We start from the raw sequence: 16,340 nt of genomic DNA on the forward strand, positions 1-16,340 counted from the left end.
CTGCGAAATCATAACTCTCTGACGTTGATAAAAATGCAGTGCTAATGATGAAACAAACACAGAAATTACGGTAGATTTTTTTTTTTTTTAGACATACTACTCCAGGATCCATAATGACTGCGAGTATTCCGGCAAAACTTGTTCTCTTCCACTTCTTATTGTATTACTGTCTTCTTTCCTTAGTCCTATCTCTCACTGACAAGTTCTTGTCGGGCAACTATCTCGTTGCCCTAGCTAATATGCATTGAGATTTATGGGAGTTCGTTCACTGAGGCGTTGATGACAGGAAAGTTGCCGAGGTGTCGCCAAGCAGGACAACAGCTCAGCGACGAAACAGTTGCGCAACAACCAAAAAAGCATTGGGTCTTATAGAAGTCCGCTCACTGAGGCGACGACGACAGAAAAGTTGCCGAGGTGCCTCCAATCAGCGAGATAAAAACATGTTTTCTATAAGCTTTTTCGCACAACAGTTCGTTCCGTGTACAACGAGTGAGAAGAAGTGTTTGCAATGGAAACTAATATGTCTTTAATTATCGATGAAGACAATGAAAAATGAATTGATTAAACAGAGAAACGACCATAAGAAACGTAAAAAAAAAATAGGTTTGCAAGGATATTCAGATATAGATTTAAAAAAGGAATTGTGGGAGAAAGTGTGTTTCGCTGTTATAAGAAACTGGAATGAGATTAGAGGAATAATTGCGTAAATCACTATATAGCGTGTAAAATTTTCGCTTCAGCAATCTCTCACTATATATAGGACACACTCAGTGCTTCTTTTTTCTTCTTATGTCCCTTCTTAAATTCAGCATTAGCACACAAGCAATAGCACATTTTTCGAAGTCGATCTTACTGTCTTCAAAATGCCAAATTATAGTTCTATAATTATATCAAATTCTATAATTATACCCGCCAAATTATATCAAATGCCGGCAACATTTCTGTTGCCCCCGCCAGTGAGCGAGAATATCGCAACAAAACTGTTTTGTCTCCATGAAGTTGCTGACTGTAGGCGACAGTGACAAGTTAGTTGCGCAACTGATTTGTCGCCAATGAGCAGTAGCCCTTAAAGAGTAAACCAGCCATTCAATGTTATACATCGACAACTTGAGAATGGTTGATCTATAATTTGTAGACAAAGGAATGTTAAGTTCGCGGATTAATCAGTGTAGCACCTCTAAATAGACTGTAAAAAATTTCGCCTTAAATTTACTGACCGATTACCGTCAACTCTCGCTCCCATCCGATTACCCTAAATTTTACGGACCACCGTTTTTTCATAAAAACGGCAGACCGTATATTTAGAAGCAAAATAATATTGACCGTGTTTAGAAACAAATTTGGTACTGTATATTTTAAGGTAATTTACCATAAAATTTAGGGATCGCTTTTTTTTTTAAAAAAAAAAAAGCACAGGTGTGTAATTACCGTACAAGATTTAAAGTAATTATCACACAGATTTCCTATCTAGAGGTCCTTGGTGGTCCAGCGTGCCCTCTTGCTAGATCCAGTAAGAATTATTGCTGGGCAATATATATTGACCCAAGTTTCATCGAATTGCTGGAAACTGTATCAGTACACACACTAGCTAGCAATAATTTTTCCTGGATGGATGCAACTAGATTGCACGCTGGTCCACTGGTGTTAAAGACTACTTAACAAAAGAAAACACAAAAGTGAACGAAAGAAGCGTTGCTCCTACGACGTGCATATTAGTGCTGTTGAATTATTGTGACATTTGCGGTTTTCGGTTTTTGAGAAAACCGATTTTCTGAAAACCGAAAACCGCAAATGCGGTTTTCAAAACCGAAACCGCAAAAGCGGTTTTCGAAACCGGAACCGCAAATGCGGTTTTCAAAATCGACATTTCGGTTTTATGAAATTTCACTTTTTTCAAAAACCGGTTTTCGTTTTTTTCAAAAACCGATTTCGACAGCACTAGTGCATATCCATAAGAATAAAAGTTGAAATTAATTCATAGTTTGTAATGTCGAACCCTTGTTCTGATATCATCTTGAACATACATTGCTTTTTCTTTTCAAAATTACCAATTTTGTCATGTATTGAACAAAACACCAGAAGAGGATTCGATATTACATACAAAAAAGAAACAAAAAAAATTACATCTTGAATTTCATAGCTGTTTTCGCACGCTTTGAAAATGTAGTTGGAACAATAATTCATGTCCTTTTATTCTGTTGCAGTGTTAAGACTAGCTTTATCGCATGTATTTTCGCTATGAGTACCAGTAGACTAATAGTCCTCAAATATTGTAATCAACGATTCATTCAACTAGTTACATTATTACGGTTTCAGATAACCTAGCAGGTGCCCGACAACACAACTTAGAATGACCAGAACTACGACTAAACAAGTGTAAAACCATATGACTTCTCACAACACTGCCTACAGTATCTAGTATCCGCTATCCCAAATTAATAAATACGTGTTTGCATGATTATGTAAAAGTGGAATCAATGCTCAAAAAAATAAATAAATAAAAAATAAAAGGTCACCAAACTTCCAGAGTATCGAACTTTTGCATATTTATTAAACGCTCAAATGTGTTAACAAGACACCAGAACAGATTATAGGTACTCAGAACAAAATTAAAGATAAAAACATTTACAGAAATATTTTTCAAATCTACCAATTCATTTATCCAGAAAAAATAATGACAGCATGGGCGCCCGATGAAAATTTTCTAGGGGGCTCATCTCCCTGGTTACTATATACCCTATTACATTTGATATTTTTTTATTTGTATTAAGAAATTTAATACGTTTTCATTAGCTATGGGAGCGACCCCCTGCCCCTCCTACGGGTACACATGAGTGACAGTATACTTTTATTTCTGTAACATGAAGAATTCCAGTTGATGCAACACAATTTATGTAATGCTGTACTAAGTACGGTAAACTACGAAGCACTTTATTATTATTATTATTATTATTATTATTATTATTATTATTATTATTATTATTATTATTATTATTATTATTATTATTATTATTATTATTATTATTATTTCAACATTGTGGTTCTAATTCTAGCTTCACCACCACTCGTAGTTGGCTACATTATCATAAGAACTTTAGTTTATACATCCAGCAGCTTCTAGGTTTCGCATCGTTGCACTTTGGAACGAACTGCTTGCCACGATAGGTAACTAAAGTTTTGTTTGTCACCGAACAAAGTTCAAATATTAACATGGTGCTTTTTCATACAATACCTTGCTTAATGTTGAATTTCCAGGATATCTTCAATACTAGTACTGTATATATCACACCAGAAAACCACACACTAAACACACAAACAAACAAACAAAAGAAAGAAACCAAACAAAACAAAGCACAACACATCCGAACCTACGCGCCATCAGTCCACGCTTCGAACATGAGTTTTTTCTCTCCAATGCGCATGCCCGACACAAGCATGTGACAGGAAAACGGTCTTCTACCATTATTTTAGAAAAACGGTAAACCGTATATTTTTCATGGTAGGAGGCACTTATTTTCACGGTTATTGGTTACAGTGTACAATATAGCTTTTAATATTTTTTTTCTAAAATCATGTGTTAATAAGAACAAGTATTGGAAACAAAAAAATGTATTGAGATTGTAATTTCCATCGACGTATGCGTTTTTACATTTATTATTACGGAATCATAGAAAACATTCAGTAACGTATTCCTTTTCATCTACAACATACGAGTACAGTATGAAAATTGATTATTAAATCTATAATAACCTTATTTCTTGTATCTTCATTGATAAAATAGTTATAGGAGAAATAGCATCGAATCAAATGACTAAGTAATTATTTTGTACTTGGAATTTGAACGAGATTTATTGACGAAACCATTAGTCGTTCTTTCAGAAAAAATGTTTCAGGGGGGCCACACTTAGTGTTCCGGGGGGCATCTGCTGGTAGTATTCTGTTTATTATTATAGTATAGAGGTATTAATTTGGTTTTCTGCGGGTGGGGGTACTCTCAGAGCTCCGGGGGGCAGTGCCCCCCAAAAAACATGTCTGCAAGAAACACTGGAAACCATTAGCCACATTTTTGGGCACAGCTTTAGAATTATTGACAAATAATTTTCGAAGTTATGTATCAACTCCTTCATGTCCAAAGAATATATTCCCATTTCTTTAGAGAATTGGTCGCCAAACTTACGAAGCTTTTCAGCCGTTTCTAAATTCTACTGTGAGCTACGAACCAAAAGAACTACCAACATTTTTTTTAACAAAATAAATCTTAAGTTTGTTTATTGCCTATAAACTTAGACAATCAATGTTAGGGAATCGGAGCATTAACGTAATCTACCGGAAATATCCCCGCGAGCTACTAGTAGTTCGCGATCGACGGTTTGGTGATCACTGCTTTACTGTGTTCTAAATTTGTATCGATCGAATCATATAAAATATTTCTCAAGTTTATGTTGGATGACAATCATGTTGGATGTCAAGGCGTTAAGTATGACCTTAATTCACCCAATTACACTGCAAATAATACCTCTATTTGTCTTGAGCACCTATAGGTCTTAAGCACCTATAGCACCTATAGCACATATAGCACCTATACACGGATAGGTCTTGAGCACCTATAGCACCCATAGCACCTATACACCTATAGCATCTATAGCACCTATACACGAATAGATCTTGAGCATCTATAGCACCTATACACGAATAGGTCTTGAGCACCTATAGCACCTATAGTACCTGGAATACTTATAGCACCTAAAAACTATTTTATTTATCGAGCCACTGGCAGTATTTTTCTTTTCTTCCGCCATGTTGACAAAACACTACAGTCCCTTATTTATAGCATTCCAAATTAAACTCATACGATGGCAGCACCGATTAGTATTCAGAATGATAACGTAGCTGAAGAGATACATTGCATCTTAAAGCACGAATTTCCATTGCACAACGAATGCTGGGCTATGACGTAGAAGTATCTGAGGAGATACAAATTACTTTTAAGGGTTAAATGCAAAGCAATAACAGGAAAAATCCCGTTATTGTTTTGCATGTAAAATCTTGCAGTCAACGTATAATAATCAGTACGCTAATATTGAGGTATTAAATTACAAGTTTAGTATGTAGATATTATTCAATAAAATTAAGACTGAAAGTCCAATCCAAGCTAATGTTAGAAGCTACATAGGCAGTCGATAAATTTTACCAATTTCTGTCAATATATTTAAATGCCTTTGCTTTCTTATAAAAGAATAGGCATTCAGGAAAACAGAAATATAAAATTTGGTTTTGTTTCGTATGTTTAGGCTTAAAATTCTTACGTATTACCGAGGTTATCAAGGAGAAGACTTTCACTTAAAGTAACATACGAAATGTTACTTGGTTTACACTTGAAACAAGGGTTGTGGTTCGACCGAGAATTGAACATGGGGTGTCTTGATTAAAAGGTAAAAAGGAGATAAAACTAACAGAGATGGTTTGATATGCAGAAACGTCACCATGCAGTTCACGCAATTTAAAGCATTTTTTGTTCTTTGTTCTTAGTTTAAACCAGTTTTTATTTTGTAAAAACCAGCTGGTTTAAACTAGCCAACCCTGTGCTAAAGTATTATAACATTGTGAACTACGTGTTTATAATATAGAACAGAAAACAATTACATACGATGAAGTGGTTGGCCCATCACTATTCTACTTTCTGCTAATCCAACACTTACTACCCGCCAATGTATCTTCTACCTTCTATCATCCTTTATATTTATTGCAGGACACCGGATGACTTTGTATAAAAACGGACAATCCCGTTACAAAGGGGACATCTTTTAACCACAAGGCGATTCCAAATTGTTTACGAGTAACGCAACAGTTGCCAATTAATACTCTTGTACTTATAAATGAAGGATTTCTATTAACAGGACTATATTTAGTAAGTTGTAATTGGACTCACCTACAGTGTAAAAATTTGCTGTTCTTTTGAACATTTCGGCGTCTGAAAGGATCACTTACCGTACACTTTGAATAGAATTTCGTTTGTGAAAATAGCGTCAGTCAAACATCGAATATGGACAATAAAGTATTGTATCAATAAATGCTGTTACGTTCCTCGCTTTAGTCCTACCTCATAATTTATTTCTACCTTTATTCATTTTCTTTTTTTGGAAACTCGTATTATTGCTCTATTAACATACTGCATAACAGCTGCATGAAACTTCAGAAGAGGTAAACATGCAATCACATGTCTCTCTTTATTTCTACGCAGAATATCAATATCCCATACGTATGAGTTTGCTTGCATGTGTTTATTTGTTTGTTCTTTCTTCCAGTTTGTGAATATACATATATACAGGGTCCGGCGAAAAGACCTCCACTTCTGGAGAGAGCGCTGTGGGAATTGTGGTGGGGTTACGTTGGCGGAGGGAGCATCAATCGATAGTGGTATACATACACTGAGAAAAATCCGGTCACCGCACAGTGGTAAATTTTACAAATATACGGAATCCTTTTGTTTACTACAGAAATCATTATCTAACAGTCTTCCTTATATTACATACGTATATGTAAGTTACCTTCGTCAGCCATATGTTATATATGTACATTTGTATGTGAGATACTGACCGCCTATATTGTTTCATACGGAAAGGACGTACAGTTGGAACACTTAGGGGAGACCGGGGCTAGTTGGCGAACTTTTTATTCTTCATTTTTTCTGAGCAGGAAGTGCACTGTATTGCAATGTAGTGGACGTGTATAGAAAGACCATGGTTTCCTCTGCTAAATCCAATTTTTGTTTGTGTTTTGTTGCTTACGGTTTTTGAGAAATAAATTTTTCTTTCTTTTAAAATAAAGTATGCTAACTAATCCCTAAAAAAAAGGTTGGCTGGTATTGTGGGGCTAGTTAGCATACTTTTTAAACATACAAGGTGTGATTGAAAAGTACCGGAACTTTTCCCTCCGCGCGGCTCCCAGGACCTGCTCAAGGAAGCCTCGGATCTTTGAGTGGCACAAGGCCTTCAGGGAAGACCGAGAGGACGCCGATGACCAACCACGCTCTGGGAGGCCGTCGACGTCGAAAACCGATGAAAACGTCGACCGAGTTCGCGAATACCTGAACCTGGATCGTAGGACAACCGTCGGACGGGACATCACATCTTTCCCAAAGGCTTCCTTGAGCAGGTCCTGGGTCTCGGTGAAGGTCTTTTTTAGTTTGACACAAACTTGATGGGTAGCGTTGGTCAATCTTTGACTCCATTTTCGGCGCTCAGAAAACGTGACCGACGACCAAAACGACGTTCGCGCGGACAGCGATGCTTTCTCAACCGCCGCTCGCAGCGCACTGGGCCAAGTTCCGCTTAAAAGAGGAAGGTCCCGTGCACATTTTCCCCCACCCTTCACATTTTTCGAACGCCAGGGAGCCGCGCGGCGGGAAAAGTTCCGGTACTTTTCAATTACACACTGTATTTCTCGAAAACCGTAAGCAACAAAACACTGACAAAAGATTGGATTTATCAGTAACAAACATTGTAATTTGTTTGAATTCTGAAATGGCTTTTATTCACAACATTTAAAAGAATCAGTGTTATTACGAAGGATGAAACTTCTTTATTTCGTTCTAGCTTAGTTGTCATAACATCGAAAGCTACAAGATTATCAAACCACATTGTAATAAAGTAGTTAAGAGAAACTAAGATAGTTGTTAAATGAATTATTAAGAAACGCAGTTTATTTCCTACTTTTTACAAAGAAAGAGAAAGCAATGGCTAGGCCTATGTTTTTGTAACAAAAGAGCATATAAAAAATTATGCTTGACACCAAGGATCTTATAAAATAGAGGATCTGCCCTTACAAGAAAATCTTGTAGCCATACGTCACAGTTTCTCCACCCCTACTCTGCCCACTCCGCCCAATAGAATCGCAGTGTTTCGAGCCAACAATCATGGCGGAAACCAAAGTAGCCAATCAGATGATGGCGGAAACGAGAGTAGCCAATCAGACGTGCCTATGCTCGGTTGTTTTTTGGCTTCATCAATTTAGTAGGATTAAGATACATATGGGCAGAGTCTCTATTTATAATATCCTTGCTTAACACTGAGAATTAGGCTTATTCAAAAATTCAGAGTCACTATTATGGCATGTGTAAAATGCTGAATCATCTGTGCACTCTACATGCGCCCATGCTCTGCAAGACACACACTGGATCTAATTCTCGCCTCCACGGCTGTTGGTGTATGCATCCAAGCACACAATGTAGAAATCTTCCTCTTTATCAGATTTTTGTTTTCCTTTTTTTCTTTTTCTTCCCAAAAAGATTCTTATTTGCTTCAATGGAAGGAACAGTAGCTTTGGTTTGCCTTCAATTTACTGCTCTCTCAGCGAAGGCATCCTTTACAGGCATATCGGTTAAGATAGCCGATGTTCTCCTTCTGAAATTAGCACAGGCTTTTTTTCCTGGCGCCAGCTATCGGAAATGGACGATTCTTAAATGTTAATAACACTTACGCGCTCTTTATTTCCGGAAGTGACCTAATGGCCCAAATTCAACCAAAAACATGAGTTCTTGTGTCGGCACTAACACAAACTCCTTTACCATATTTAAACTAAATTGATTCATTTTTACGGAAGTTATCGTAAGCGAAATATCTATAGACAGACAGACACACAAAGAGACTTTAAGCCGCATATGGTTTCCATTTGCGTTTCAGAGGTAGTAGAGACCAAATCCAGTCTTATATCGATGTGGAAAGTTTGACAGTAATGCAATACATGCATGTTATTCTATAACATGAAAGTAAAAGATTAATAGAACTGTAAACAACATAACATTAAACAAACAACGTAACAATAAAAGTAAAAGAACTTAAAATTCCGCACAGGTTTGGTTGGTGCACTTGCCAACCAGCCCCAAACGCTATATGTCAACTAACCTCAAGCACATGTTGTGCAACAAAGTCGTAACTGCTCCTCAATTGCTTGGCATTTACTTGTTATTGTTTGAATATTCATAAAAAAGAAGTTCAGATCTAACTAATGCTATATTACTTACCTCTGTATACTGGAAGAAGTGATGATTCTACGATGTTATAACAGAGAATTAAAATAAAAAAACCTTCAGACTGGCATAAACACACTTTATCTAATAGACGGCCTTATATGTAGGTTACAAATTCCGTATGAAGGTGGCAGCAGCATCCACAGGTCGCCTTTTTATGATATCAGCTACAGCGCATTATGTTAATTAATGGAGGAGTTATGTGTAGTTCGCCAACCAGCCCCTGCTGCCAACCAGCTCCGGTTTCCCCTATACAGAAAGTATTATAAAACATGCGTTTTGAGTTATACGTTTGCTGTACGTGAAGTCCTAAAGCTATAGGATTTACAAATGTAACATATGATTTAGCTGCGCCACATACATTTTTTTTCTCACCGCACCATTTTCAGTATTCGCAATGGCGTGACGCGGAAAACATTGTACGTTTGTTGTGGAAGAGTATATTGGTAATGGTGGTTCTGTGATTACTACTCAACGGCCACTTCGGACTTGGCCGACATGACTCTGTTCTGGACAAAAAAAAAACTATTCAAGTTTGAGTATGAAACATTAGAGCAACAGGTTGTACAGTGAGAAAAAAAAAATCGCCTGGCCGATCTCGGACAGTAATAACGAAAGAAAATGTGGTGCATGTGAGACCGTCCATCCAACAATGTTCAGCACTTCAGTTCAGACAGGCGATTTTTTCTCAGTGCAGAATCTGTTGCTCTAAAGTTGATAACAAAACTGGAATAGTTTTTCTATTCGGAACAGGATCATATCGGCCAAGTTCGAACCGAATGCGAAGTGGTCACTGAGTAGAAAAACACAGAAACACTGTTACGAACATACTCCTCAACCACAACAAACGCACGATATATATTATTGAACTTTGTTCTGGAATACGCTATAAGGAAAATCAAAGATAGCAACCAGGGCCTAGAGTTGAACGGTATTCACCAGGTTATGGCATATGCTGATGATGTAAATTTAATAGGGGACGATAGGAGAGCAATAGAAAGAAATACAGAGATCTTATTAAACGCTTGCAAGGACATGGGTTTAGAAGTAAATGCAGAGAAAACTAAATACATGGAAGTGCGTCGGGACCGTAATACAGCAAACTATAGATGCGTTAAAATAATAAATAATACTTTTGATAAAGTGGATAGTTTCAAATATCTAGGATCAATATTAACACAGGAAAATCATATCCACGAAGATATTAAATGTCGACTAAAAGCAGGGAATTCGTGTTACTATTCGGTTCAAAATCTCTTGTTGTCGCAAATTCTGTCGAGGAATTTGAAGCTTAAAATATATAAATCAATAATCGTGCCTGTTGTTCTGTATGGTTGCGAAACATGGTCGCTTACTCTGAGGGAAGATCATAGACTGAAAGTATTTGAGAACAAGATCCTGAGACGAATATTTGGATCCAAGAGGAATGGGAATGGGGAATGGCGGAAACTTCATAACGAAGAACTACATAATTTATACGGTTTACCCAACATTGTTAGGGTCGTCAACTCTAGGAGGCTTAGGTGAGCAGGTCATGTAGCTAGAATGGAATAAAATAGAAACGCTTTCAAAGTCTTGACTGGAAGCCCAATCGGAAAACCTAAGCGCAGATGGGAGGACAATATTAAGATGGGTCTCGCAGAGATTGAAATAGAAAGTAGAAACTGGATGCAATTAGCTAAGGATAGAAGTCAGTGGAGAGCTTTTGTGAACGCGGCCTTCAACCTCCGGGTTCCATAGGCCATAGAAGTTATTTTTATTAAGAAACCTAAAATATTTACTTATCTTTCTCCTAAATAATCACTACATACTTAATATGAATTATCTTCATAGAAAATTAAATTAAAAATGGTTTACTGTACTTACGTAATCCAAACTGCTACTTTTATACATTAAAGCTAGAGTGATATAATTGTTTATAATATAAGTATTGAGTGCAAGTTAGTTTTATGTGTCAACTACGTTTCAAACGGGCTCAACTTTCGTTTTATTCCCGGGTGGGGGTGAAACCAGGGAGGAGGCGCGGCGCGCTGATTGCCATGACTGATTATGCAAAACTTTCAGTAGGCAGCTAGCTAGACAAACATTTCAGTGACGATTGCCTGGGTATCGACCAGTGGGGATCTAGAAACGGAGCGCAGTTTTCGCGCGCCCCTCCATGAGGAGTAAAATATATAAATTAGTTTTTAATGAAGCGATTGTTCAAAGGCTGTGGCAAAAAGTTTTAAAATTTCTCGCAAAAGAAGATTCTGAGTGCGTTCTCCACTCACTGCAGATAATAATGTATGCGTTTCCACATCATAATAATTCTGGATTTCTCGTGTTGAACAACATTACTTTCCTCAATGCCGACTTCAGAAGAGCAGAGACAAATACTGTATTTTACGGTCTATAAGACACATCTCCATTTTTAAGTAGGCCCTAATTGTTTAAAAAATACCGTAACATTTTTACCACTTTTTTTATTAGATTGCAAAGCCAAGACTTAAAAAAACAATCTTAGTTAATAAAATCGAACTAACTTTTAAATCCCTGAAAATCGTCATCTGAAAATTCAATGTTGCCAGATAGATACTTTTCCCGTAAATCAAATATATATGACCATTTTTAAGACTGGCGGGAATTTTAAATGAAACATTGGACACTTTTATATTAATTTCGAGTATAAGACGCACCTGAATGTCGGAGGCAATTTTTCGAAGAAAAAAGTGAGTCTTATAGTCCGTAAAATACAGTACCCGGTACGAATTATGAAGCACTGCAGCCCACATTTTTAATTTGGAAACTAAATATTAAAAAAAAAAAAGTTTCAAGTTTATTTATCAAACCGGCGCCCTCCCCCCTCAAAAATTCTTGAATCGGCATCCGATATCGCTGTTGTCAATTAACTGCTAATTGTGATAGCGTATCTTTTGAAATGTTTTCAAACGTTCTTTGAATAAGAAATAGCTTTCGGTATTTTTTTTTTTTTTTTTTTTTTGTCCTTGCGCCATTTTACTCTGCGCCCTGGAGCAACTGTTGCATTTACTCCATTGTTCTTACGTCACTGTATACCGGTACCGGTATCAATCAGTAAGTACCCTCTTCGGCGCCGTTTCTCCACCACAACTCACACAGCGCCTTCTCCAAATACAAGAGGTGTTTTTGTCAGTCTCTGTATAGAAAATACGGATTCCTATTTGTTTTCAAAATTGCCGACTACCTCACTCTCAAAACGCTGATTTTATGACTGATGAATTTGAGCCTTCAAAATAATAACTTTTATTTTTATTATTTATTTATTTATTTATTTAATTATTTATTTTGTCCAATCATTATGTGTCCAGCTATTTTACAGTCTCAAGTTTAAAAGTCGCCCTGTGCATGTAAAAGTAATTTGGTATCTTACTCCCGGAACTATAGTGCTGCCAAAATGTCTTGAGCCGTGGCAAAAATGCGAACTAAAGCTCACACCCTCGACACATCCATGTGTTGAGCCAATAAGGGTACAGCTGTTGCTAAGCGAGAGAGCCTTGCAGCTGTCTACGCCAAAGGGAAGGGAATTCCTTCAGCCGATAGCAGTGCTTGGAACGGAAGACTAGGTATCAAGTCAATGTGGTATATCTATAATAAATTGCTAATCAAAAAATGTAGACCATATTTGCAAGAGTATTCTAAACATACTTCTTCAATAACCTCTTTTTTTTAAAAAAAAAAAAAAATCTCATCAATATATGATAATCGATAATAGTTTTTCTATGTCACCTTCTTCCATAGAAGATCTGATATTTTATAGCACACAATTAAATTTATATAATACTCATTCCTGACGGGAGCTTTGATAGTTGGATTCCCACTTTTAGCAGTAGATCCACATCTAAAATAGCCTCGCTGCTGAATGACATACTCACCTCAAAATCAAATCTAAATCAAATATCAATACTATACATATAGAAAATTTAATAAAAGCAGTGGCGTATTTAGGGGGGGGCTCCCCCGAAATCTTACTTACTATAGTAAAGTATATGAAATATCTTGCAGAATTTTCACATTTTCAAGCAAAGCCCTCCCCGAAAGTTAGCAAAGCCCCCCCCGAAACAAAATCGTAAATACGCCACTGAATACAAGTATCGTCTTGTCCGTTTTACAGAGTCTTTCTCTTAATCATGAATCGCAAATAAGACATTTATTTTATAATCATGAAATTAAGGATTAGAATATGAATATTAGAATAGGTTCCAGGAGGTGTATTGGGGTTCTCCATTATTTGTCCTCGAAATCATGGCAAATCACATTTCGAAATTTTTCCATTGGCTTCCAGTTACTAGTGCTTATATCTTTAATCTCGGCTATAATTTTAAAATGCAAAGCTTCTAGCGAAAGGCAAAACGACAAAACGACAAATAACTTACCATTCATCAACGAATACTGAACTAATTACTATCAATATCTTAATCCATACTTATTGACTTAGTAGAGGTCAGATTGATTTAGCTCAATGCGCGAAGTGACTTATGATAAGCAAACACCACGTTACATTATTTCTTTATACATCGGTCCTTATGTGTTAATTTCAGCTTCTTGACTTATTTATAATTCAAATCCAGGTACATATATAATTCTCTTTGCTTTTGTAGGTAACACATATGTACGTAACATGAGAATAATGACTGAAGTAAGATCATTTATATTTAATGTTCTTATCAATATGTGTACCGGAAAACAGCTTTATTGATCAATCCAATAAATGAGAAATAGATGAATTAGAAATGGTGGAGTTTCAGAATTCATACGTAGTCGATTCGTTCAAGTGCATAATTACATTGAATTTCTCCGTCACGATTTTCCAAAGTATTTCAATGCGCTGATTGTGGTTTGTGACCTTCCGCTTGTAATAATCAGGTCATGTAAGAGAGTAAAATAAATCAAAAGAATTGTTATTTATTAATTTCCATACGCTTGAGAGCCCTGCCCTCTGGTCTTGTGACAACTTTATTTAGACCGTGGTTCTATTGATGTGGGAAATCCTTGAACTTTGAATGCATTAGAAAGGCTTGGATTTGATTTTCAACTATAGGTCCACGTTTTATATAACCTCGGCGGCGAGAAGGAAGCTAAACCCCAACTAATCAACCATTCGGATTAATTACTAAAATTTGGGTTGTAGTGGTGATCTCTTGTGACCTAGTATGATAATATGCGATTGTGGTTTGAATATATATATTTTCTGGCTTGAAACTCCCAACCTATCTCGATTAAATTTTCAACGTACATAAGGTTGGGGCATAGAATGGTTTTCAGTATTTACCTTTGACTGCACAACTTCTGGGTGGGGGAGATATATATACATATAAATATGATCGAAAATGACCGATACTAGTATCAAATCCATAGTTTTCGGGGTACTAAGATCAACAGTGTACTTCCGATGCCGTTTAAATCCAAATTCAGCCTCACAACTTAGGAAATTGAAAGGATATATATATATACAGGGTGGTGTACCAAATAACAACCAGTACATTTGAATTAAATTTGAGTTTTCTAAATGCCTTTAGGCATCTGTGGTGTGAATGAGGAGTTGCCCTGTATCTGCTCTCGATGAATCCTTTTCCTTCAACCTTCAGAAAATAGACTGAAACTGTTTATTTTGCACAACTCACTGCTAGCTTCTCACTTCAGGTAGTGGAAATTTACAACGAAGGGCGAAGGGGTGCACGTGCACATTTGCACCCCCTAAACCCGGCCATATATATATAATTTAAAATGACCGATGTTAGTGTGAAATCCATAGTTTTCAAGGTCGCTGAGATGAACAGTTACAATTCCGATGTCGTTTAAATCCAAATTCAGGCCCTGAGCTCCTTCGTGGCTAAGCGGTTAGCGTACGCGCCTTTGGCGTGGGAGACCCGGGTTCGATTCCCGGCGGGAGCTCATGTGGTTCGGATTCCAAGTTAATCAGTAGGTCCACGTCTCATATAGCCTCGCTGCTGAAAGAGACATTAAACTCAAATTCAACTCAACTCAACCAAATTCAGGCCCGCAACTTATGAAGGTGGAGATATACTAATAATCGAAAGTGTCCCATAATAGTGTGGAATCCCTAGTTTTTGGGGTCGCTGAGATGAAGAATGACACTTGCAATGCTATTTAAACCCGAATTTATAACCCTTTAATAGTCTCAAGGGGGAGTTGGTGACGGGTAAATATAATTGAACATGGCGTATAGTAGTGTCGAATTTATGTTTCTGGGGTCCATAAGTTGGTTAGTGACAATTTCTGTGCCTTTTATGTCCAAAATGAAACGTATTCACCCCAAGCAAAGAACATGTATTTTGCTAGTTTGAAACATAATTTATTCTTTATTCGTCTTCCCGTACTGGAAAATAAAAGGGAGATTTTGAACATAAACAAAACAACAACAAAAATACAAAACAAGACAAAAGACTCTTCGGGATCAGTGGGGTATGCCTATCTCTCATACTCTACACGGCAAGCTTTGCAGACTCCTCCAATTAGACCTTGACATCAGTCATCATTAACTCAGAACACCTTCTTTTATACATATATACAGTACGTCGGATACCAATTTTAGTTCTTTTTATCCAAAATACATCCCTTCCGCACCAATACAACGCTGGGCACATTCAACCAACGCTAGCATGGAGTTTCAAATGGTCTTTTTGGGAATCGCCTGAATGATCCTCGTCACCCTGAGTTGACGTGTGTAACATTGTCATAACATGTTTCTTTCATTTCCAATTTTAATTTTGGGAATAGGAAATAGCCACACTGCGTTAAATCAGGTGCATACGGAGGATGTGGAAGCACACATTTTTTTAAAACCAGAAAGTCACGAATTGCGACAGGTCTGCAGTAAGATGTAAAGAACAAATCGAGCACAGACTTTCTGTTTCTTTAAATTTTTTTGTCAAAATTTCGTGAATCATGTCTTTCGCCGCATTTAATTCCTCCACCATCTATCTCACAGTCGAATTCCCATCGTCGGTAATCATTTCACGCACGGGTTCCACCAACTTATCGCAATTTTTGTTTATCGGTCTAATTGGCTTTGTGTCGTCTTCCAAGGACTCTTGACCGTCACGTAATCGCGTATACTACTTGAATACACGTGTACGAGATAAGCACTCCTTACCATACACTTCTTTCATCACTTCCAATGTTTGTGTAAATGTTTAACCTAGTTTGAAACGAAATTAGCACTTTGCTCCATTGTATTTGGATGTGACGAGATGGAACCAGATACACTCACGGTTCTGGCTACATCTTGAGACTCCAATAATCGGTTCTCATGATTGTAGTCTTTTTTTGCTGG

Source organism: Thermobia domestica, chromosome 13 (assembly GCF_964235325.1).
Source record: "Thermobia domestica chromosome 13, izTheDome1.hap1.1, whole genome shotgun sequence".
Lineage (NCBI taxonomy): Eukaryota > Metazoa > Arthropoda > Insecta > Zygentoma > Lepismatidae > Thermobia > Thermobia domestica.